Source organism: Macrotis lagotis, chromosome 1 (genome assembly GCF_037893015.1).
Source record: "Macrotis lagotis isolate mMagLag1 chromosome 1, bilby.v1.9.chrom.fasta, whole genome shotgun sequence".
In the NCBI taxonomy this organism is placed as follows: domain Eukaryota; kingdom Metazoa; phylum Chordata; class Mammalia; order Peramelemorphia; family Peramelidae; genus Macrotis; species Macrotis lagotis.
The window spans coordinates 237,927,017-237,950,125 of record NC_133658.1 but is presented as its reverse complement, the minus strand read 5'-3'; the positions used below and the strand labels follow the sequence as shown (position 1 = coordinate 237,950,125).

The 23,109-nt window shown below is 36.3% G+C and overlaps 2 long non-coding RNA genes across 4 annotated transcripts in view; one reads left to right on the top strand and one right to left on the bottom strand.

Annotated features, from left to right (window-relative positions):
• The window catches only part of LOC141504660 (uncharacterized), a 98,184-nt gene that overhangs the window by 71,184 nt on the left and 3,891 nt on the right, over positions 1-23,109 (bottom strand). Inside the window, exon 1 of one of the 3 annotated variants that reach the window (XR_012473447.1) lies at positions 17,011-17,053. The exons of the other annotated variants lie outside the window; for them this stretch is intronic. This is a non-coding gene — a long non-coding RNA (uncharacterized LOC141504660). Of the gene's footprint in view, positions 1-17,010; positions 17,054-23,109 lie in introns of those variants that run through there. 3 annotated transcript variants of the gene reach the window in all.
• On the top strand, positions 9,189-22,794 carry LOC141504661 (uncharacterized). Its single transcript, XR_012473448.1, has 3 exons — positions 9,189-9,358; positions 19,918-20,033; positions 22,707-22,794. It is a non-coding gene; the product is annotated as an uncharacterized LOC141504661 (long non-coding RNA).

Below are 23,109 nucleotides of genomic sequence, written 5' to 3'. Positions count from 1 at the left end.
TTATTGTGACCCCTTACATTCCCATTGCAAAAGATATATATATAAAAATGGTCTCTGACAGATAAATAAGAGAGTAAAGAATTAAGACATCTTTTGTTTTTTTAATTATCACTTTTTGTTGCTACATCAACTATTTTTTCTCTGCTCCCTCCCCTATAGTAATCCCTATAACAAAGAATCAAAACTAAAAACGTTGAACAAATTTGGCAACATAAACTATACAGTTCCCCACCCCACCCCCTTAGTCCCGCAACTCTTCAAAAAAAGTTCAGGAGGTACATTTTTTTTGAATTTCTTCTTAAAGGTCAAGCTTGGTCCTTATAATAACATAACTTGCAGTTTCAATTTTTGGTTATTAGAGCTTTTCTATTCATGTTTCCACAATTTATTAGGCATTAACAACAAATTAGCCTAGTGCTAAAATTTGGGAATAAAATAGCTATAACAGCTTCTTGCCCTCAAGAAGCCCCTCTAGGAGGGAATTATCCTCTAGGAGAATTATCCATTCACTAGGTCTTCAAGCACAGATGAATCTATGACAAAAGAAGAAGTTCTCTGTTTTCACCTCTACCTTGATATAACTACTGTAGGATTTGGGATTCCTCCCAATGAACTCAATTTTTTCCCAATTCTTTATTGTTGTAATCTTTTACATAATGTCAATACTTATTTTCAATTAAAAATAATAAAATTTTAAAAGCTACTTTGCTACAAGCTAGTTTTAGTGCTTCTCTAATTTAGATGCTAATTCTAAAAGATTACTTAGCTGAACCAAATTTTGTTCTTTGCCTGAGGTTCCTGGAGCTATTGCTCTTAAGTAATCTTCTCAGTTCCTATCCACTCGCCTTCTTCCCACCCCACCCCCACTCAGGATAACATACACCTTCACTAGGATTATCATCTCTCCCCAATAATAGACCACACCAGGTTTAGGGCTTCTATAGAGCAATCCACCCCAATCTATCCTTCCTGTCTCTAAATTCCTCATTGCTTTCATTAATTATTCTCTGGAAAACTTGGAGTCATTAATTCTAATCTTCCCTCAGTATTTAAGCCCAAATAGTTAGACGGTGTATCAACTGTCAGTTATGTAAATACACCGAAAACAAAACCTGATCATAGGGATCACATAACAGATCTCAGAATTACAGAGTTGGAAGGGACGTACTCCTAGAGGGGAAAAAAAAATCTCTGCATCAAGTGATGTACCAAATGATGAGAGCTGATTATTAAATTTTTAGCATAAGCATTTGTACCTTGAAAATTGCAATTGCTACAAATCAGAATTTAATTTAATGTTTTATTATCTCTAGACTTAAGAAAGTGATAGAAAAAATTAGAATGCAAGATTAAACTTTTTCTCCCCACCCAATCCAGAAAACTAATTGTTGATCATTTACTAACACACCACTGTCTTCAACATATCTAACACCTGTTGGACCATCCTATCTTTGAAAACCTCTAGTAAATGGAGGAAATCTACCACCTCCCAGGGCAACCCAATCCTCCTTGGGCAGCTCTTATTATTAATGAAGGTTTTTTGCTTCTATAGCTCAAAACTAAATTTACCTCTGTAATTTCTACCTATTGTTCTTAGTCTTGCCCTTTTCTGGGTCCCATAAGAACAAGACTAATCTTTTTCTCTTATGAAGACAGTTTTGACATTTATGCCAAGTTTTCTCTATGCTAAACATCTTCAGTTCTTTATACATAGTTTCCCTATGGCAGAGTCAAGAAGTCAGGAAGATGGAGGGAGGGAAAAAGGAACTTTCACTCCAGGAGTTCAGGAAACAGTAAGGACATCAATGAGTTAGCACTTCTCTGATGTTGCCTCTGTCACCTTCAGCTTCAGCTTGTCTGAAATGCCCTCCCCACTCACTGTGCCTCTTCCTTCCTAGCTTCCTTCAAGACTCAGTTGAAATATCTCCTCCACTGCAGAAAACCTTTCTTGAGGTCAACTTTCCCTTTCTGTACTCCCAAGTTAACTCATATTTAATTTGCATATATTTTATATGCTTATATGTGCATATATTCCTCCTATTGTAAGCTTCTTGAGGACAGGACTTGTTTCATTTTTTTTTTCTTTTGTATCCCATGACCCTTGAACAGTGGCAGGTCAATACAGACACTCAATAAATGCTTGTTCATTAATTGTCCTTTGCTTCTACTTCCTTTCCAGGCAATGTGGAACTATAAATAGCATTAGTTCCATCCATCAATGCATTATGACCCTCAAGGAACAAGTAACCTCACTGTGCTTAAAATATCTCACGCAAAACAAGGACAGGTGAATATGATATTTTATTAAAAGGAAAGGTATCAATCATTGTTTTTGTTATTCTTTGAAACTTGAATTTTAAAAAGCTTCATTTAATTACATATTGAAATATCTTTCTTTGTGAAACTGAACTAGAGTCAATAATGCCAGCAAACACCCTCAGCAGAACTCCTCTATGTGTTTGACTGCAGTTGAATCTTATGTAAGAAAAACCCTATATAGATATTTTTAGCTCTTTAATATTTTTTCTGAGCAAATAATCTCCCACTAGATAGAGAAATGGTCAGTATGACGCCTTGGATCTAGGCACTGAATCCAAAGGGTCAAAAGCTATCCATTGTATTTTCAGAGGGAGGGGAGGAGGGGCTCCTTTCTTATTCCTTCAGTTTCTCCTTTCCCTTTTTGCAGATATTTCTGACTGGATGAAATCAATTGGAAATTGAAGAAATGAAGTTGACAAAGAAGGGGAATTGTATATATTAATAAAAATTCTCCCAAATGTTTATATAGAGTTCTAACATTGAGATGTGGTAGTTGAATAGGAGGCTTCAATTCTGAACTTTTCATTCTTTAGAGGGAACTTGGAAGCTGTCCCAGGTTTCCCCAAATTCACTACCTCATTTGTTTCTAGCCTTAAGTGATACTAAAGAAAACAAAAGGAAAGTATGAATTAGGCAGACAGGTAGTGTAGTTCATAGAACAAAGACTTCAAATCAAAATGGACTTGATTTCAAATCCTATCTCAGATATTTTAAATTTTCGACTGAACTTGTCTCTTAATTAATGTCTTTGTGCCTCAGTTTCCTTATTTGTAAAATGGGAATAATAGCATCATCTACCTCCCAGATGTTATGAGCATCATCTTAGAAAACATTTGTAAAGTGATTTGTAAACCTTAAAGCACTATATAAGTGTTAGCTATTATTATTATTATTGCTTAGCTCATTTAATTTTTGGTGGTGTTCACCTAGTAGAATGCTGGGAATGAGAGGACTTCAGTCTATATCCTGACTTTCCCCCATTACTTCAAGTGAAATACTCATAGGGAATTTTAGTCACAGTTCCAATGTACTCCCTCTACATCACTTATGCCTATTTATCTTCTTCAACTTTTGTTCTTGTCCTTCCATAAGTTCTCTATATTAACTTTATATTTATAGCATATATACTTTTACATGTATTTATTTTTTCCTTTTTTCCTTAATAGAATGAAAGCTCATTGAGAGTAGGGATTAATTTTTTTGTACTTGTATCTCCAAAATCTAGAATCAGCCTGGCAATTTTAAGTGCTTAATAAATACATTTTGTCTGGTTAATTGTAAGTAAGTGAACAATGACCATGCTAGGGACAGACTATCTTTGCTCTAATGAAGTACCAATGGAGTATGAGGACTCTCTATTAGTCATTCCTAGCTTTTATCACATAACCAGACAAGGTTCTTTTTTCATTCCTAAATTATTTTGATGGCATCCTTTATGTAATTTTTTTGTATTGTATTGTATTCTACTCAAGTCAACCAAAGCATATTCCTTTGGGTGAGATAGTTTAAATTCTTGGAAGACAATAGTGTTTCCAAACTCACCAACATGCAATAAGATTATCAGTATTTATTTTCAATTTCTATTTTTATTTTTCCAATTACATGTTATGAAAGTTTTTATTTTTCTAATTACATGTTATGAAAGGTTTACATTATTCATCCACATGCGTATTCACATTTTAAGTTATATTTTCTTCCACCCACCCCCTCCTCTCAGCAGTGAATAGTCAGGTGAAGATTGTACATATACATTTGAATTTAACATGTTTACAGATAAGTCTTTTTAGGTACCAGGAATTAGGATTAAGGGAAAAGAAAGAAATTAGTGAGATAGGAAAGAAATACATAAGAGAAATTTTTAAAAAGTGAATGTAGTGTTCATTCAGATTCTGTAGGGTGTTTTAGTTTGGTTTGGTTTGGTTTTTCTTCCTCTGGATAGTGATAGCATTGTCCATAGCCAGTCTCCTAGGCTTATCCTAGCTCTCTGAACTGCTGAGAGGAGCTTCAGTATTCAAGGTTGATCAACTCACAATGTTGTTGCTAATGTGTACAATGTTCTCTTGGTTCTGCTCCCTTCACTCAACATCAGTTCCTGTAATTCATTCCATGCTTTTCAAGAGTCCAACCATTCATAGTAAGTATTAAAAGAATATCTGAAGAATTAAAAGCATACCCAAAGAATAATGATATTAAAAAGATGGACCTTTGCTTGAGGGAGAAGCTTGGTGTCATCAGGGAAAAAAAGGCAGTTTCTTAGTCTCTTCTTGTTAAATTGTTAATCTAACACTTTTTTGTGCATTTGTACTATCTAAGAAAGTCTGTGAAGTGAGGGGGGAAGGTGGGGAATTTTTACCCCAGGAGTTTAAGAAGGTAGTAGGGACATTAAAGAGTTCAATCCAATCTAACTTATGAAATACCTATTATGTGGCAGTGCTGGGGATACAATTAATCACAATTTAATGAGGTGGGGGGGAGGATGGCAGGAAAGATGAGTGAGACCAAAAGGTCTCCCCGGGAAAGGTGTGTGTGGATGGGTGGGGTGTCCATAGAGTTGAAACCAGGTAAAGCTTGCAGATGCAGAATGAAGTGTTTTTATATGTAGATTTTTTTTTTTTGCCTTTGTGGTCCTCAGTCATGTCAAGTGTGTATGTGTAGTGATGAGTTCTTTAGGTTTTCCATTAAACTATCATTCTTTTACAGATTGTTAGACTCATTTGTTCAGGGCTTTACACAATCAGAAAAAGATCACCTATAATTAAGAGTATCTGGAAGATCTTATCACCTACAGGAAATCTTTCTTTGATTTAAGATTCTATGGTGTGCCTCTTAGATCTTGACATCAGTGAATACCTTTAGTGACCAGATATCTTGCTTTTGGGTACCTTGCTTGATATTAATGAACAGAGGGTCATCAAACAAGGCTAATAATGCTGTTATATATCACAAATAATTTTATATAATTTTGACATGGTAAAAACCTTCTAAGAGTGTTTAGCTCTACTGAATTCAATTCTTTTTAAAATCAATAAACAATAAGCATTAATGGGATTTTATATTCTCTACCTCTTTAAATAATTTATGTAACATTTGTCTAAGTTATGTAAATTAAAGATTGTAATATTGTTTGGGAAAGCCTAACCTGTTCCCTACTAATATATTCTTATTGTCAGTATCTTTGACTCATGTGTGAATGATTCTGATAATATTTTTTCATAGTTGAGAAATGGTCCAAATGGTAAATGGGCCAATAATTATTGATGTCCTCTCAATTGCTTTTTTCTATTAATAATAAGGTACAAGATTTTTAAAAAGCTTTTGTTTCCTACTTTCAGATACCTTGAAAAAGGATACCCTTAATGCCCTCAACATTATGTCACCCCTAGTATGGGTGGTCTACTCCAATTGCTTTTCTCCATCTTTGCTATCTTCAGTGCCATTTCCTCTTCTAGAAATACATCTGGGATTGTAATATTAGAATTCAAATGAAGTACTCCATTTTCCTTGATGGTGAAAAGAATTTGTTGATAAAAATCTCTTTGGACCTTAATGTTGCCTTGTAATATCTTCTTTAAATGCTTTGGGATTTCTTTTAAGGTTTTTCTCCAAGCTGGCTTTCTCTCCATTGCTTCTTTCTGTCTTGTGAAGGTAAATAATTGTCTTTAGCATCCATCTCTTAAGATTTATAAGTGAGTTTATATTATGAAGTGACATTGCCTTTGGCTGTTATACAAGTCTTATTGATAAATCAAGTATTTGCAGATTAAGGTTATTTTTTAGACTTTTGTTCTCCCCTTATGGAAACTGATTTAATTTATTTAAGGTGATTTTGTGGACAAAGGTCTCTTCCATGAAGTTGACTTTGTGCTCTGATTCCTTAGCAAGGGCAAGTGCCTTTCTCTGATTACTTGGGGAACTTCTTGTCCCACCCTAGCAACCAGGGATTGGCTAGAAAAGGATTGATTATTGAGATTCAGAGTGGGCAAACTAGTTGAGAAACCTTCCCTCTTTGGAGTCTACAAGAACTGTGGAAAGGGTACCACCTTTCTCCTTTAGACCTCTCTCTATTTGCACATCTGTTTGTCTCCTTGGAACATCCAGCAAATGGAGCCCTAGGGCAATGACAGCTTGTAACCCTGGCATGCATAATACCATTGACCTGCCACAGTCTCAGATCTTGATCCCTGGCTGCCCTTTCCTGTCTCTTTTCCCTTCATACAGGTCAACAAACAGGGATCCTTTGTAATAGACATTTTTAGCCTTTGGTGATAATCTCGTGGGTTCTTGATTTTGGTATCTAGGTATCACTCAACCAGAGGAAGGAGAATTTCTTTAGCAGTATACTTCTCAGTGAAAAAGATAACTACCTCCCAATAATCCTATAGCTAGTCAGCTATGAATTTGAACCTTTTGAGTTATCTGAATAGTATAAGAGGTAAATGTAAAATATCTGTTTAATATTATGTATGTAATAGGCTATGAGTATTATCTCAATTTCTTCATGGTCTTTTACCTCATAGATTCTGTGGCTGTAAAAAAAATTACTTTTATATTGATGATACCCATTTTATATATTGAGTACTGTTTACTGAAATAATGTTGTTATTTTTGGATATATAATAAAAATCAATTCCACCAGCTCCCCACCCACTTAGTTGAGAAGATAGATCAACTTTTTCAGATCTAAGAAAGGTTATAAAAAATGAGGATTGTGGGATGGTTAGGTGGCACAGTGGATAGAGCACCAGCCCTGGAGTCAGGAGTACCTGAGTTCAAATCCCGCCTCAGACACTTAATAATTACCTAGCTGTGTGGCCTTGGGCAAGCCACTTAACCCCATTGCCTTGTAAAAATCCAAAAAAAAAATGAGTCTTGAGAAAAGACCATTTGATTTGGAAAACAAAAAAACAAGAAGTCATTGGTAACTTTGGAGAGAATAGTTGTAGTTAAATGATGAGATTCTGAATGATGAGATCACAAGTCAGAGTGGAGATAATTTAGAAAAAAAAGGACTATAAGAGGAAGTAGAGAAAATCTTTCTCAAAGAGTTTAACTGAGAAGAAAATAGAAGATAATAAGCTAGCAGGGATGGTCAGGTTTTTCAAGAATGGGTGTGCTTGAAGGAAACAGGGAAGGAACCAGTAAACAGAGATGTTGAAAATATGTTGAAAGAATAGGGATATGGGGCGGCTAGGTGGCGTAGTGGATAAAGCACTGGCCTTGGAGTCAGGAGTACCTGGGTTCAAATCAGGTCTCAGACCCTTAATAATTACCTAGCTGTGTGGCCTTGGGCAAACCACTTAACCCCATTTGCCTTGCAAAAAAAAAACCTAAAAAAAAAAAAGAAAGAATAGGGATGAGAGTGAGGAGGAAGTTAGAGAAAATTGTATAAAGTCTGTATGTAAAAACAAGGATTTGCCTTAGCAAGAGAAAGGACTACCTTTTTATCAGTTATGGGGTGAAGGAAGAGATGATAGGGGAAGATATTGACTGATGGGAACTAAAGAAGAAAGGAGAAGAGAGAGCTCTCAGTGAATGACCTCATTACTTTCTTTAAAAATATATTTTTTATTCATTCCATTAAATATTTTCCAATAACATGTAAAAAAAACTTGAACATTCATGTTTTAAAATTTTGAGCTTCAAATTCTATCACTCCCTCTTGCCCTCCTCCACCACCCCTTGAGAAAGAAAACAATATGAAATCCATTATACAGGTGACATCATTCAAAATATATTGCAAAAGAAACCTTTCCTCAAAAAAAAGTTGAGAAAATAAACATATGCTTCAATTTGCCTTCAGAATTAATCAATTCTTTCTCTTAGTAGATAGCATTTTTCATCATGGGTCCTTTGGAATTGCCTTGTATCATTGTCTTGATCAGAATAATTAATTCTTTCACAGTTGATCATGCTTACAATGTTGCTCTTACTGTGTACAACATTCTTTTAGTTCTGCTCATTTCACTTTGCATCATCTAAGTTCAGATAAAGTTTCTCAGGTTTTTCTGAAACCATCCTCCCTGTCATTTTCTTATAGCACAATAGTTTTCCATCACAATCCTATATCATATCTTGTTCAATCATTCCTCAATTGATGCACTTCCTCTCAATTTCCAATTCTTTACTTACATATAATAGTATTGTAAAGCTGACAAAGTCTTTCCTCACAGAAAAACCAGTGAGCTATGTTGGGATAGGGTTTGGATCTAGAACCTTAATACAGTAGGGATCAGAGATTCCCTCTTAGTCTAAGCACCTTCTTTACAACTTCCGGGCTTGCATAGGGCATAGAACACTGAGAAGTTGAGTGACTTACTGAGGGTCACACAGACTGTATGTGGCAGAGACCTGAAACAAAGTCTTTAAGGACTGCTCTTTATCCAGCAGATCATTTCACTTCTTCTGAGATTAGCAGTGCAAGCATTATTATGTACATTTTATAGATGAGAAAAATAGAGGATTATGACAAGCTAAATGATTTGGCTATAGTCAAATTAATTTGAAATCTGGACTCCTTACTTCAAATTCAGGCTGCCTCCAATATGACTACCAATTTCTTAGGGATAGAAAAATTTCCCTCTTTCTTCTCATAAGAGAAGTGGGATAAAAATAACTTTCATAAAATACAATGGACAATTTTCCCATGACTTCAAACTGAGACTATAATACCACTCCACTTTGTACACAAAGACAAGCCCCTCTATCAGCAAACATAAATGAGCAGATAGCCTGTGGTTTCTATGCAACTATCTGCCCAGCTGTAACACAGTTTCAAGTTTGCATTAATTAAGGACAGTAGGTGTGGTATACCTGCCTACTCTGTGCTAGCTTGGGTGCACCTAGGAAATTCTAATTAAGTCAAGAGGCAGCCTGGTCCTGTTGGATACCTTCAGAGGTAGAGCCTGCTTTCTACCTTTTTTCAACCTTTGTCTTGCTGAAGCAGTTTTCAGATTAGTAATTTTATTATCAACAATCCCTTCATCTCAAGACTTCAAAGGGATTTCTCAACATTAATTAAACCTCACCACAATTCTATGAAGTGAGTAATTATTATAATCATTTCTCCATTCTAAATGGGTAAACCAAGGAGAGAGGTTAAGAGAAGGTAATTCCCTAAGGCTGACTCAGTAACAAAACTATCCAGGGGATTTTTCTATTGGAATCAGCAATAAGGGACTGGATTTCATTGTATAGAACAAAAGAGGGCTATTTACAGCTGTGTTGTTGAAAAGTTAATTCTTTATTTTAAAAAAATTGTCTCACATCTGTAGAAGAGATCACTGATGCACTTAAAATATGCCATCTTTGTTCTCTGGCCTCCATACTATCTCCCATTTTCTATTCCTGGTCACTCAGTACCTAAACTTTGGCTGTCTGCCAGTTGTTGAGGCAGCAATCAACCCACAGAGAGCTATATTATAAGCTTAAGAGGACTGGTGAAAAGAGACCTCTTGCCTACTGAGGTGTTGGACATATTGCCTAAAGTAAAAAAATTCATTTCAGTTCAACTAGCCTTTACTCAATATATCAATCAACAAGCATTTATTAAGTACCTACATGCCAGTAACTGAGTTAGGTCATAGGGATATAAGGACAAAAAAATATAACAACCCTCCCTCTCAAAGATCATTTGGTCTAATGGGAAAGATAAGTACATAAACAAAATAAATGTAAAATTTATCAAGTATATTCAAAGTTATTTTGGAGGGAGGATATGAGCACTTGTGGGAACTAGGATAGGCTTCATGTAAAAGACTTCAAGTCTCTTAAAGGAGAGATGTGTCTATAAGGCAGAGGAAAGGAAGGAGTGAATTCCTGGCTGATGGGTTGGCGATCCCTCAACATGGAAAAAGGAGATGAAATATTTTGCAGCCTCAGTTTCCTCATCTATAAAATTAAAAGGTTGGACTCAGTGTCTTCTAAGGTCCTTTCCAGGGTCCTATGTTCAAGATATTATGCTAGGCACTGCCAAAGCTCTTCAACTCTTGGCTTTGTTACTCAATAGAGCTATGACATTGGGAGAATTTCCCAGAACTTTGCTGATCCTCAGTTTTCTCATCTGTAAAACCAGTATAAAAATTACATGTTCTGTCTGAAATTTGGAATTTGGTATAACAAGACAATTAAAGGAAGGGCTTTACTTTTGCAGGGAGCAGCAGGGCAGTTACTTTTGTGTGGGATAAAAAATATAGACTCTGCTGAGCAAAAAAGGAAGTTTATTTTGGCTTTTCTCAAGAAAAGGACACACTCCAAGTCTCACAAAGGTAGTGAAGATCAAGGCACAGCCCTGAGGTGACAGTCAAGCAAGATTATATGGCCTAGCACGATCCCCCCCCTTCCCTAGCCCCACTCTCCTCCAACCTGATTGGTTAAGGTTTTCAGAGTTATAATCTTTACACAAAAAAACCTACCAGTAACAAAGAAAAGAATAAAATGTTTTCCAGATGGTGAGGGTATCAGAAAAAGATTTCTAATGACCTTTTGTTGTCTATCTAAATGAATTAATGTCTGAATATGCAAGGTCTTCTTAGTACTTATCATCAAACAAGAGAAGGCAGTCTACTGTTCTCCTAGTCTATCACCAAATAGGTGACTAACTAAGAATGCAAGTTCTCTTCTCTGGAAGTATTCCACTATTTCCCTCCCTAACAAAATCAGGAGGGTGTCTGGCTGGGAATGCAAGGTCTTTCTGGAAATAGTCTACTGTTTCCCCTCCCTAACAGAATCAGGAGGGTGTCTGACTGGGAATGCAAGGTCTCTCTCCCTCTTTCTTCTAAGAATAGTCTAAGAGTAATAGTCTGTCTTTGTTTTAATGATTTTTAACCCTGAGAGGACTTCACTAGGAATATTAACTCTTAAGAGGGAATATTCCACTCAGTTTTAATAAAATAGCAAAAAAGTTTTGAATACCCTGAAGACTCTGCCCATGGGTATGAAAGAATTGCAATATGTTATCCAACCAACCCCCTCATTCTAGGTCAGACCATTTCTTCTCAGTCTCTGTTGTTGGATCATCATCCATATCATATTCTTTAACGGTGAGTTAACCTGCAAAGCTCTATCCTGAGCCTTTTTCTCTTTTTTCTCCATATCGTTTCACTTGGTGTCTTCATAAGTTCCTCTGAACTCAATTATAAAATCATATGTTCTGCCTGTCCCATAGTTTGTAAGGGTTAAATGAAGTAATTTTGTCTGTTAATGTACTTCAGAAATTGTCTAGAGATGATCCAACAAGATTCTCTTCTCATTTCGAATTCTTAGAATATCCAGTTTTCTTCAGAGTTCAGCTCAAATACCATATCCATGAAGACCCCTTTCCCAATTCTCACAGCTGCTAATGCTTCTCCCAACAACTTATCTTGTATTTTTGATACACATGTATATTACATGAAAACATGTGTTTTGGGGGGTGGCTAGGTGGCACAGTGGATAAAGCACTGGCCCTGGAGCCAGGAGTACCTGGGTCCAAATCCGGTCTCAGACACTTAATAATTACCTAGCCGTGTGGCCTTGGGCAAGCCACTTAACCCCATTTGCCTTGCAAAAACCTAAAAAAAAAAAACCCATGTGTTTTATATGTACATGTTATATATACAGGTATGTAGATAAAGTAAAAGCTTAAATATGTACATGTTGTCTCCCTGATAAAATGTAAATTCTTTGAGGATAGGACCTGTTTCCTTTTTGTCTTTATATCCTCAGTGCCCATTATAATATCTGACATGCAGAAAGTGCTTAAAAATGTTTGTTTATTGATTGAGATCAAATATAGAAGGAAAGGTCCTACATAATAAAATATTTATAGCAGTATTTTTTTTGCCAAGAAAGGAATAGAAGCAAAATGAGTACCCAACAATGGGTGAATGACTGGACAAATTGTGGTAAATAAATATAAAAACTATGATTGGATTGTCATTGAGAAGTGGCATCTATATTGAAAAACATCAATTTTAATCATTTCAAAACTACATTTATACATTTTAATAATTTTGAAATTATATTTATCTTTCCTTAGTCTAATGCTTCCTTAAAAATTGATAAACAAAAAATGGTGAGGTCTTTTAGTTGATATACCCTTCAATCAGTTACAAGATGGTCCAATATAGAATACTGCATGTGAAAATCTACTAGTTTCTTCCTTATGTTTTCAAATAGGGTTCCTTCTGATTATGCAAATTTATGCAAAGATAAAGTAATATTTTTGTTTAATTCTCTTCTGCTTCTCTATGCTCTAATAAACATCATTCATGAGGTAGTCAGCACTAAGCTTAATCTGTCTTCTGAGTTACTAGATGGCAAGAATCTGGGCTATTTTTAGCAGAAACTATGGAAAAAGACCCAGATCTGAAGGCACCATGCTAGGAGAAGAAGGAAAAGTTCACACCTCCATCTTTGGAGCCAAGGTTTAAAACAGGAAAGCTGCAATGAAGGAGAATAATAATGCCTTTATGAGGAAACTAGGTAGTGTAGTGATGGAGGTCTTGAATTTAGAAAGATTTGAGTTCAAATCCTGATTCAGACTCTTATTAGTTGTGTGACTAGAGGCAAATCACTTTAACTTTCTAACTCAGTTTTTTTGTCTGTACAATGAAGATAATAAGAAGATCAACCCTTTCTGGTTTTAGTGAGGTCCAAGTGAGGTAACAGGGGAAATACTTTATTAACCTCAAATTTTTGTCAGGGCAAGTCAATATGTATTTATTGCACAATTTCTCTGTTCAAGGCACATACTAAAACACTTGGAGACAAAGAAAGGAAAACAAGAAAACAATCTCTGATATCAAGTATTTCACAGTCTAATGAAATTTCCAGTTTCAGAGGGCAGTCTGAAAATGCTTAGTTAGGACAAGAGTAGGAGGGGGAAATAAGGTATAGAAGACTGGAAAGGACTACAAATGTTTTCAGACCTTTGCTTAATATTAATTGACTGTGCTTTGGAGGGGAGGGGGTTAAAAAAGTATTATCTATTATAGGGGATGCCTCTCTGAGAGAGAGGAAGAGAATAATATTGGATAAAACTATGATGATGCAAAAAAAACCCAAAAGACATGAGTACAAACTTGTTTTTTAAAAACAGGAAAGGAGAAGGGGTAGAACCTACAGAAAGACTGAATGATATAATTTCCCAGTCCCAGACAACTTAGAAGATCCCGTAGGGAAGTGTCTCACCGGGCCTAGGAGTTGGAAAGAGCCCCAGCCTCAGTGCAGCAGCTGGACTGGAGCAAACCAGCTTCAGCCTTCCAGGAACAGCTACTGGAACCCTGGGGGCACCTGAGTCTGTGGCAGAGGTAGCGGTTTCCAGACCCCTTGGCCCAGGGATCACTGGGGACAGCCTGAAGGGGTGATGAGAGAACTCTGCTGCACCAGATTGAGCATAGAGCAGAGTGCTGGCTTCAGAACAGCACTCTGGTGAGAACTTTCAGTGGGAATAGGGGAAGCCACCCAGCACTTCTATAGCTCCCAGCTCATGAATGGTAAGGGGGTTGGGGAGACTGCAGAGGTCTCTCTGCTCTCCCTGGGGTGGGACTCTGCTGTTTGCCCACACTCAGATCCAAGTCTCAGTCCGGGCCCCATACTACCATAGACAAGTAGGGAACCTCCTCATAGCTTCAGGGCAGAGGGGAGGGCCTGTGGTAGTCCATATACCAGAGCAGAGGCAAGAGAGCAGTCAGAGCCTCTCATAAGACCTTGGAGGAATTAAGGTCCCAGTGGGGTGTCACAAAAACCCTCCAAAGCCTTGGAAGTGTGGTAAATAAGTCATAAACTGAGGAAATGAGTAAGCAACAGAAAAAGGAAAATCTGACCATAGAAAATTACTTTGGTCCCATGGAGGACCAAAATACATACTCAGAAGATATCAGAATTGAAGCTTCTGTATGCAAAACCTCCAAGAGAAATAGAAAATGGACTCAGGTTATGATGCTCAAATGAGCTCAAAAAAGTCTTTGAAAAGCAATTAAGAGGGGCAGCTAAGTGGCACAGTGGATAAAGCACCAGCCCTGGAGTCAGGAGTACCTGAATTCAAATCTGGTCACAGACAATTAATAATTACCTAGCTGTGTGGCCTTGGGAAAGCTACTTAACCCCATTTGCCTTGCAAAAAATAAAGGAAAAAAAGAAAAGCAATTAAGGGAAAAGTTGGGAGGAGAAATGAGAGTGATACAGATAAATTATGAGAATGAAGTCAGCAGCTTAGTGAAAGAAATACAAAAAACATTACTGAAGAAAATAAAATGTTAAAAAACAGTTTGGGCCAAATGGAAAAAGCAACCCAAAAGGCAAATGGGGAGAAGAATGCCTTAAAAAGCAGAATTGGCCAGATGGAAAAGGAGATAAAAAAATCTCTGGGAAGAAAATAACTCTTTTAAATGTAGAATGGAACTTAAGGAGGCCGATGACTTTGCGAGAAATCAGGAAGAAATAAAACTATACCAAAAGAACCAAAAATTAGAAGAAAATGTGAAATATCTCACTGGAAAAACAACTGACCTCAAACACAGATCCAAGAAGAGATAATTTAAAAATTATTGGGCTACCTGAAAATCCTGACCAAGAAAAGAGCCTAGATTTCATTTTTCAAGAAATAATATAGAAAAACTGCCCTGAGATCCTAGAAGCAGAGAGTAAAATAGAAATTGAGGGAATTCAATGATCACCTCCTGAGATCTCAAAAGAAAAACTCCCAGGAATATTATAGCCAAATTCCCAAACTCCCAAGTCAAAGAGAAAAATACTAAAAGTTGCCAGAAACAAACAATTTAGCTACCATGGCTTTATAGTCAGGATTACACAGGATTTGGCAGCTTCTACATTAAGGGCTCATAGGGTTTAGAATACAATATTCTGAAAGGCAAAAGATCTTGGTTTACAACCAAGAATCAACTACCCAACAAAACTGAACATCTTCTTTCAGGGGAAAATTATGGACTTTCAATGAAATAAGGGACTTTCATATTGAAACAACCAGAGATGAAGAGAAAGTTTGCTCTCCAAGTACAGGACTCAGGTGAACCATAGAGGGGGGTGAATGATTAAGATTAATTGTGAGGAACTTAATGATGTTGAACTGTTTGCATTCATGCATGGGAAGAAGATACTGATAACTCATATGTACTTCCTCATTTATAAGAGCAGTTAGAAGAAGCACAGGAAGGAGCTGAATATAATGGTATAAAACCCAATTCCAGTCTTCATACCTGGGTTTTTGCAATGGGTGATAAAGGAAAAGTACTGGGACAAAGGGAAAAGAGAGGAAGGTGCTAAGATAGTTCACATAAGAGTCAAGATAAAGCTTTTGCAATGGAATGGAACAGGGGAAGGTGAGGAGGAATGAGTGAGCCTTCATTCTCATCAGAAATAGCTAGGAGAGGGTATAGAAATGGGGTATAGAAATCTAATAAGGTATAAAAATCTATCTTACCCTAGAGAAAAATGAGAGGAAAGGGATGGGATAAGGGGGAATGGTGTGAGGGAAGGGGGTAGTAGGTGATAGATGAGAGGGAAGATCATGGGAGAGGGTACTCAGATACAACACACTTCTGAGCAGGGACAAGTGAAAGGAGAGAAAGAATAGAATAAATGAGAGTGGGGAGGAATAGAATGGAGGAAAATACAGCCAGTAACGGGAAAATAAGAAATACAGCTAGTAAGAGGAAAATAGGAAAAATAGTGAAGCAGCTTCTCTGGTGGACTTACGATAAAGAAGACAACTCATCCCAGAGACAGCCGTTGGAATCTGAACACAGACTGATGTGCACTTTTCTTTCTCTGTCACTATTCTTGAGGTTTTTCTGTCTTTTGGGGGGGAGGGGGGTTTATGTTTACTCTCACAACAAGATTATTATAATAATATAAATAAACCAAAAAAAAGAGTAAAAAAAAAGGAAAGGATTGAGTTATGAAGGGTTTTAAAAGACAAACAGAGGATCTTGGGTCTTAGGAAATAGGGAGGTAGTACTAGAATTGGGAGAGGAGGTTGATACAGTCAGATCTGCCTTTAGATAAGCTTAATTTGACAACTATTTCTTTCATAACATTTACACTTTTTAGAATCACAAACTTCCACTAAGTACTTAGGTACAGGGGATCTGTATATAAGGGATGCTACATAAATAATAATGAGCTAAAGGAAAATAATATAAGTTATTATGAGTCCATGGGTAGAGTAATTTTAGACTTGAATATTATATATGCATAGTATTTTAAATCTGAAGTAAAGTCAGGATTGTGTGAAAAAATAAGATTTATAAAAAAGATAAGTTAAAAGATTATTATATTCAAGTGTTCCTTCTACTTTTTTTCTCCCTCAAATCCTTTTACAAAATTTTGTCTGCTTTCAAAATATTACTCTTTTAATTCATTATTTCTTATTACCATTGCCACTGATGATGGTGACAATGTTTATTCTTTGTTCTCAAAGAAGATCATGACTTCAGGGAAGTGACATCATGACAAACACATGAATTGCATTTGAGTGAAGGGGGTGCAGTGGTCAGATATGAATCACGCTAACTAGAGATGGTCTTGGATGCAAAGTAATCAGTTAACAGTTACTTAACTTGTCCAAGATCACATAATTAAGTGTCTGAGACTGGATTTGAATTCAGGTCCTCCTGACTTCAGGACTGGTGTTTTATCTATTATGCTATTTAGTTCCCTCCCATAGCCACTGCCCAATTCCAGTCTTCATACCTGGGTTTCTGCAACAGGCCTAGTTGATGTTTCTACAGTCTCTCCTTTTCTGATTCATTTCAGATTTGGCATCACATTTCCACAATCTCTATTATAAAAAAATATATATTTTATTTTTCTCCAGTTACATGTAAAACATTCATTTAAAAAATTTGGGGGTTCTAAATTTTCTCCCTCAGTCATGCAAAACATATTACCATATTGGTCATGTTGTAAAAGAAGACACAAACCCAAGGGGAAAAAAATTACAGAAAGTTAAAAAGTAGTATTCTTCAATGTTCATCTAGACTCCATCAGTTCTTTCTCTGGAGGTGGATAGTATTTTTCTTTTTGAATCCTTTGGAATTATCTTGGATTCATTTTATTGCTGAGATTAACTAAGTTGTTCAGAATTAATCATCATACACTAATGGTGTTATTGTATACAACATTCTTCTGGTTCTTCTCCCTTCACTTTGTATCAGTTCACATAAGTCTTTCTACGTTTTTCTGAACTCTGCTTTGTTCATTATTTCTTATAAAACAGTACTATTCCATTACAAGTATATACCACAACTTATTCAGTCATGCCCCAATTGATGGGCATACCCTCAGCTTACAATTCTTTACCAACACAAAGAGTGACTATAAATAGTTTTTACAGGTAAGTCCTTTCCTTCCTTTTTTGGATCTCTTTGGGATATAGACCTAGGAGTGATATAGCTAGATCAAAAACAAATGCACAGATCTAGACCTTTTGGACATAGTTCCAAATTGTTTTCCAGAATGGTTAGATCATTTCACCACTCCATCAACAATACATTAATGTGGGGCAGCTAGGTGGCGTAGTGGATAAAGCACCGGCCTTGGAGTCAGGAGTACCTGGGTTCAAATCCGGTCTCAGACACTTAATAATTACCTAGCTGTGTGGCCTTAGGCAAGCCATTTAACCTCATTTGCCTTGCAAAAGAAAAAAAAAAACTAAAAAACCCCCCCAATACATTAATGTTCCAATTTTTCTACATTCCCTTCAATATTTGTTAATTTTCTTTTCTGTCATATTAACCAATCTGATAAATGTAAGGTGGTAACTCAGAAACATTGCATTTCTCTAATCAATGGTGATTTAGAACTTTTTTTTTAGGTTTTTGCGAGGCAAATGGGGTTGTGGCTTGCCCAAGGCCACACAGCTAGGTAATTATTAAGTGTCTGAGACCGGATTTGAACCCAGGTACTCCTGACTCCAAGGCCGGTGCTTTATCCACTACGCCACCTAGCCACCCCTAGGACTTTTTAAAATATAATTTTAATATTTCCTCATTTGAAAACTGCCTGTTCATATCCTTCAATCATTTATCAATTGGAAAATTACTTATATTCTTATAAATTATATTCACTTTTCTGTATGTTTAAGAAATGAGGTCTTAAAAGAAATGAGGTCTTTATCAGAAATACTATTGTTTTCCTGATTTCTGGACAAATCCTATTTTAATATTGGAACTTATCTTCTCAAAAACTCAGTGACTCCCTAGTTCCAACAATATTTAAGTTATTTATAAACTACCCCAACTTACCGATACAAAGAAATTTCTCATTCTTCTCCAAAAACATGATACTGTGGAAAAAACACTAATTTGGGACTCAGGGGACCTGGGTTCAAATTTTGCCACTAATGCTTACCACTTATGTGACCCTGACCAAATAATTTGACCTCCTTAGACCTCAGTTTCCTAATCTGTAAAATGAGGGAGATTGTCCTTTCTAGCTTTGGATCTATGATCCTTTCCTCATCTTTGTAATTTTACCATCTAAGATTGTGCATTGCACATATTAGGTTCTAGGTCCACATGGACTAAGTCTGAAATTGGGAGACTGGACCACAATATCACTTTCTGCTTAAATTTGATCCTACTTAGAGTTTACTCTGGGAATATCTCCAAATATAATTTGTGAGTAGCTTATACCTAGGATTTTAGAAATGTGTATAAGGGTGCTTAGCTCTCATATAAACATTCTAGGCACCAAATACATTTATTGGCTAAAGGGCAACCTTTATTTATCCCATGGAAAGACACAAGAGACACAAAGGAGCCTATAGAGAAATGCAGAAAAAAATAAAGAAGTCACAAGTACTCATAAATACTCCAGTCCTGTGTCCCACTTTTCTACAAGGTCCTGAAGTCTTCTAGTTTCAATACCTGTATTAGGGTGCCCAGTGATGCAGCCTATTCACCCTTTGACACTCTGATTAGTCCCTTTCCCCCGATTTTAGTCATCCTGTAGTTTCTCTTTAGAGAGAGACTACTAGACCAGCAAGAAAATCCTTACATTCCAGCTAGTTCCCCTTTACTATCACCTTTCAAGTCTGGACATCTTCAGATTAGAAAGGCAATATCCATCCAATTCAGAAAAGATTCTAAGTCTAATTCCCATGCTGTCTGAATAATTCACTTTAATAATAGAATGTAAAGTTCTGGTTCCTTTCTCCTCCTTATCTTGGTTTTAGTTTCTTGCTGATACTGCTATCAAACATTGTATAGAATCCTCTTTTGTCACCAATACGCAGACTACTCAGGAAATATTCCTTCTTTCAAAAGGACAGATTCCCAAAATTAAAAGTTGGGATAACATACATAAGACAAACCCTGAAACAGTCACACCCAAGAAATCCCACTTCTTTGCTTAGAAGGCTAGATTCTAGAATTATATTCTTCAGGAAATGTTCCCACCCCACCCATTAGGAGCTCAGGAACACCCCTTTCAGGACATGTGGGTGAGCACATATCTGCCTCTTTCCTATTCTTCTCTAAAGCTCCCATTAATGCTTGAAGGGAGTGAATACTCTGTACTCTCAGGATCTCTTCAGAGGAAAGGTAGAAAAGAAAGAGGTGAGAAGACTGAAAGTAGTTTATTGGTTCCTTTTCATAGGACAGCACAAAGAAGTGGATCTTTCCAAAACAACTATCCCACACTCGAAGGAGCCAATCAGCTTTCTTGGGGGCAATCCCCAACTCTGGAACCCATCATAGAGGAGATACTGTGAGGTAGGTACATAAAAAGATAGAATCAAAAGTCCCATTTAGAGTCTGACCTTATAAGTTTGTCAACTCCTTCAGGAAATTAATTCCCTTGATTAATCTCCTACAAATATTAGTCAAATTGAATGTATTATTATTGTTATTATTATCATTATTATTCCATCTGTAGAGCTCAGTTACCCCCCTCTTCTGAAATTCTAAAATATTTTCACTCTGAATCACACCAATTATAATCCTAAAAAATCACTAATCTCTTTCCACTACCATCACTAGCAAATCTAGTATTCCCTTTATTTCTCATTCTATCCTGAAAGGTAACCAATCTTATACCCTATACTGGAGTAGCACTGCTTCCCAAGGATTCATGAAGACCTGCTGCATTCAAGTACTATGTCTAAATACACATTGATTATGTCATTATAGTTAAACCCAGAATCCAACCTTTCTGTGCCCCAGGCAACTCTTTAATAAAAAGTCTAATTTTCAGAGCAGGTACTACTCTGAATTAGTAGAGGGTGTTTCCTTATGAACAGTTCATTATACCAGTTGTTATAGGAATAAATGGATTAGTCCTAAAGCTATTGCCCAACAAACACAAACTAAAGAATTACAAACTAAAATTACAAATGATCCATGACATATAAATAATCAATACAATTCTGGTTGTTCTCAATTTCCTTACAAATGTATTAATATCATTCTTGAGACTTAAAGTTCTGGGGATTGAAGGTTTGTGTCATTCATTTATATATCTTCCTGGTGGTTTAGATACAAAGGAGTCAGGTACCTCTTGGGTTTCTGACTCCTAGACCATAATTGGAAACATGATTGTGGCTAATCTTTACTCAGCTAAATCAGGGCTAACTTCTCACTGAATATTGTTTTGCTACCCTAAGTATCCTGTTGCTAAAAGATAAGTAAACCTTCTTTTTCAAAGGTTTAGATGTTCAATGACAATCTCATTTCTTTCCAATCTTAAACCTGTTACCAAACCGGCCAGAGTTAGACCTGTCCTAATACAACAACGAAATCACAAATGTGGACAAAAAAAAAATCCTGGACTCAATCCATCCTACAATTGCCTAGTTTTCAGGAAGTCTAAACAGAACTTGTCCATCAGTATAATAACATTAAAAAAAATCAGCTAGTCAAGTATTTAAATGCAAGGATTTATTGAATGCTATAACTCAAAGTACACCAAAAATTATGGGTGAAATAAATGCCATTCACCCCTATATTCTACCAATGGTAGTTAACTCTTTGGTCCACCAACCCAACTGCAGGACCAATCTTACAGGCCAAAAAAAAAACCACCCTCATTTCCCAGTTCTTTTTAAAAACTTCTTTGGACACTCAAATATATCTTCTCACAAAAGCAATGTTAAAAATGGTGGTTCTGTAGTACCAGAGATGTTAGATGCTTTGGCTCATGTTACTGCCAGATTAAAATGTAATTGGAAAATATTTAACAAAACAAATTAAAATACAGTTGATTATAGATAAAGTTAATATGTGGGGTTTTTTTTTGGGGGGGGGTGCTAGGCAATGGGGTTAAGTGGCTTGCCCAAGGCCACACAGCTAGGTTATTATTAAGTGTCTGAGACCGGATTTGAACCCAGGTACTCCTGACTCCAGGACCAGTGCTTTATCCACTGTGCCACCTAGCCGCCCCAATATGTGGTTTTTTAAGTCAAAATTTTAAAATATGCAGCCTGGAGCATACTTGTGTATGGTTTATTGTCCCTTTTTTTGAGTTTAATACCGCTACTATTGTATTGGTGCCATATAATTCAGTAACATAATGTGTAGGATTTGAATTCTTTAAGGAAATACCTTATGAATTCCAAACAATTAACAAGTGAATTTTTGGAATATTACTTATTGAGAAGTTGGAGAGTACCCAGATAGAAATATCACTGTATTATCTTTATTGTTTCATATGTTCTAGTCATATTTCCTCATCTCAGTTATAAGCTCCTTAAGGACAGAAATCACATTTTTATGCTTCTATTTCACCCACAATTTTTAGTGTAGTTTGAGCTGTAACATTCAATAAATACTTGAATTTAAATACTTGAGTAGCAGGTTTTTAAAATATTACACTGAAAATTATTGAGAAATACAAATGTTCAAATATAAAAATAAGAATTAAAGTAGCAATGACTATAAATAAGTATATTAAACTACAAATGGTTATTATTTTCACTTTTTTAGAATGTATATAGAACCCTCCATCCAGGACCCTCTCCTACAGACCAGGTCAGATTGCTCAAAAAAAAGGGTCAATATTTTTGGGACTGTTATTGCTCCCATTCAGAGTTTATTCTGGATAATCTCCAAATATCACTTAAGTATAGAGCTCACATGCAAGTTTTCAGAAATGTGGAGTCCCAGGTCCCATATAAACACTCAAAGTAATAAAAGTATCTCAAGAACAAGGCAGTTTTTATTCCATCACAGAGAAATTTAAAATTCACAAAGAATTTACATAACCAGAAACTAAAATTACAAATGATTTATGGCAACCCATAAACAAACAGTACAATTCTGGTGGTTATCTTTGGATTCAGTGACAAAGAGTGGTTTTAAACTTTCTTCAAAAGGGAATTGAATTTGGGTTTGTCAACAGAATGACACCATGACATCCAAGTGAATTAATTCCTAATTCTCCCATTAAAGTCCCACATAGATCCTCCAAGATTGGCAAGTGGGTTTGGACTCCCCCTGGAAAACAAACTTTGGGACTACTGGAAAGGTAATCCCTTCCCCTAGGTCTGTCTAAATAACTCACACTAATAGTATATGTGTGGGGTGGAAGTGGGATATCAAAGATATCATCTTTTTCATGTCCCTTTATTATACTTTTTTTTTAGTTGCTTGACTATACTTCCTCCAGCTGTAGGGGTCAGATTGGCAATCCTCTTCTCTCTCCCTTCTCTCTCTAAAAGTTCAGCTCCCTGAACTCTCTCTCTCTCTCTTTTTAAGGTTTTTGCAAGGCAAATGGGGTTAAGTGGCTTGCCCAAGGCCACACAGCCAGGTAATTATTAAGTGTCTGAGACCGGATTTGAACCCAGGTACTCCT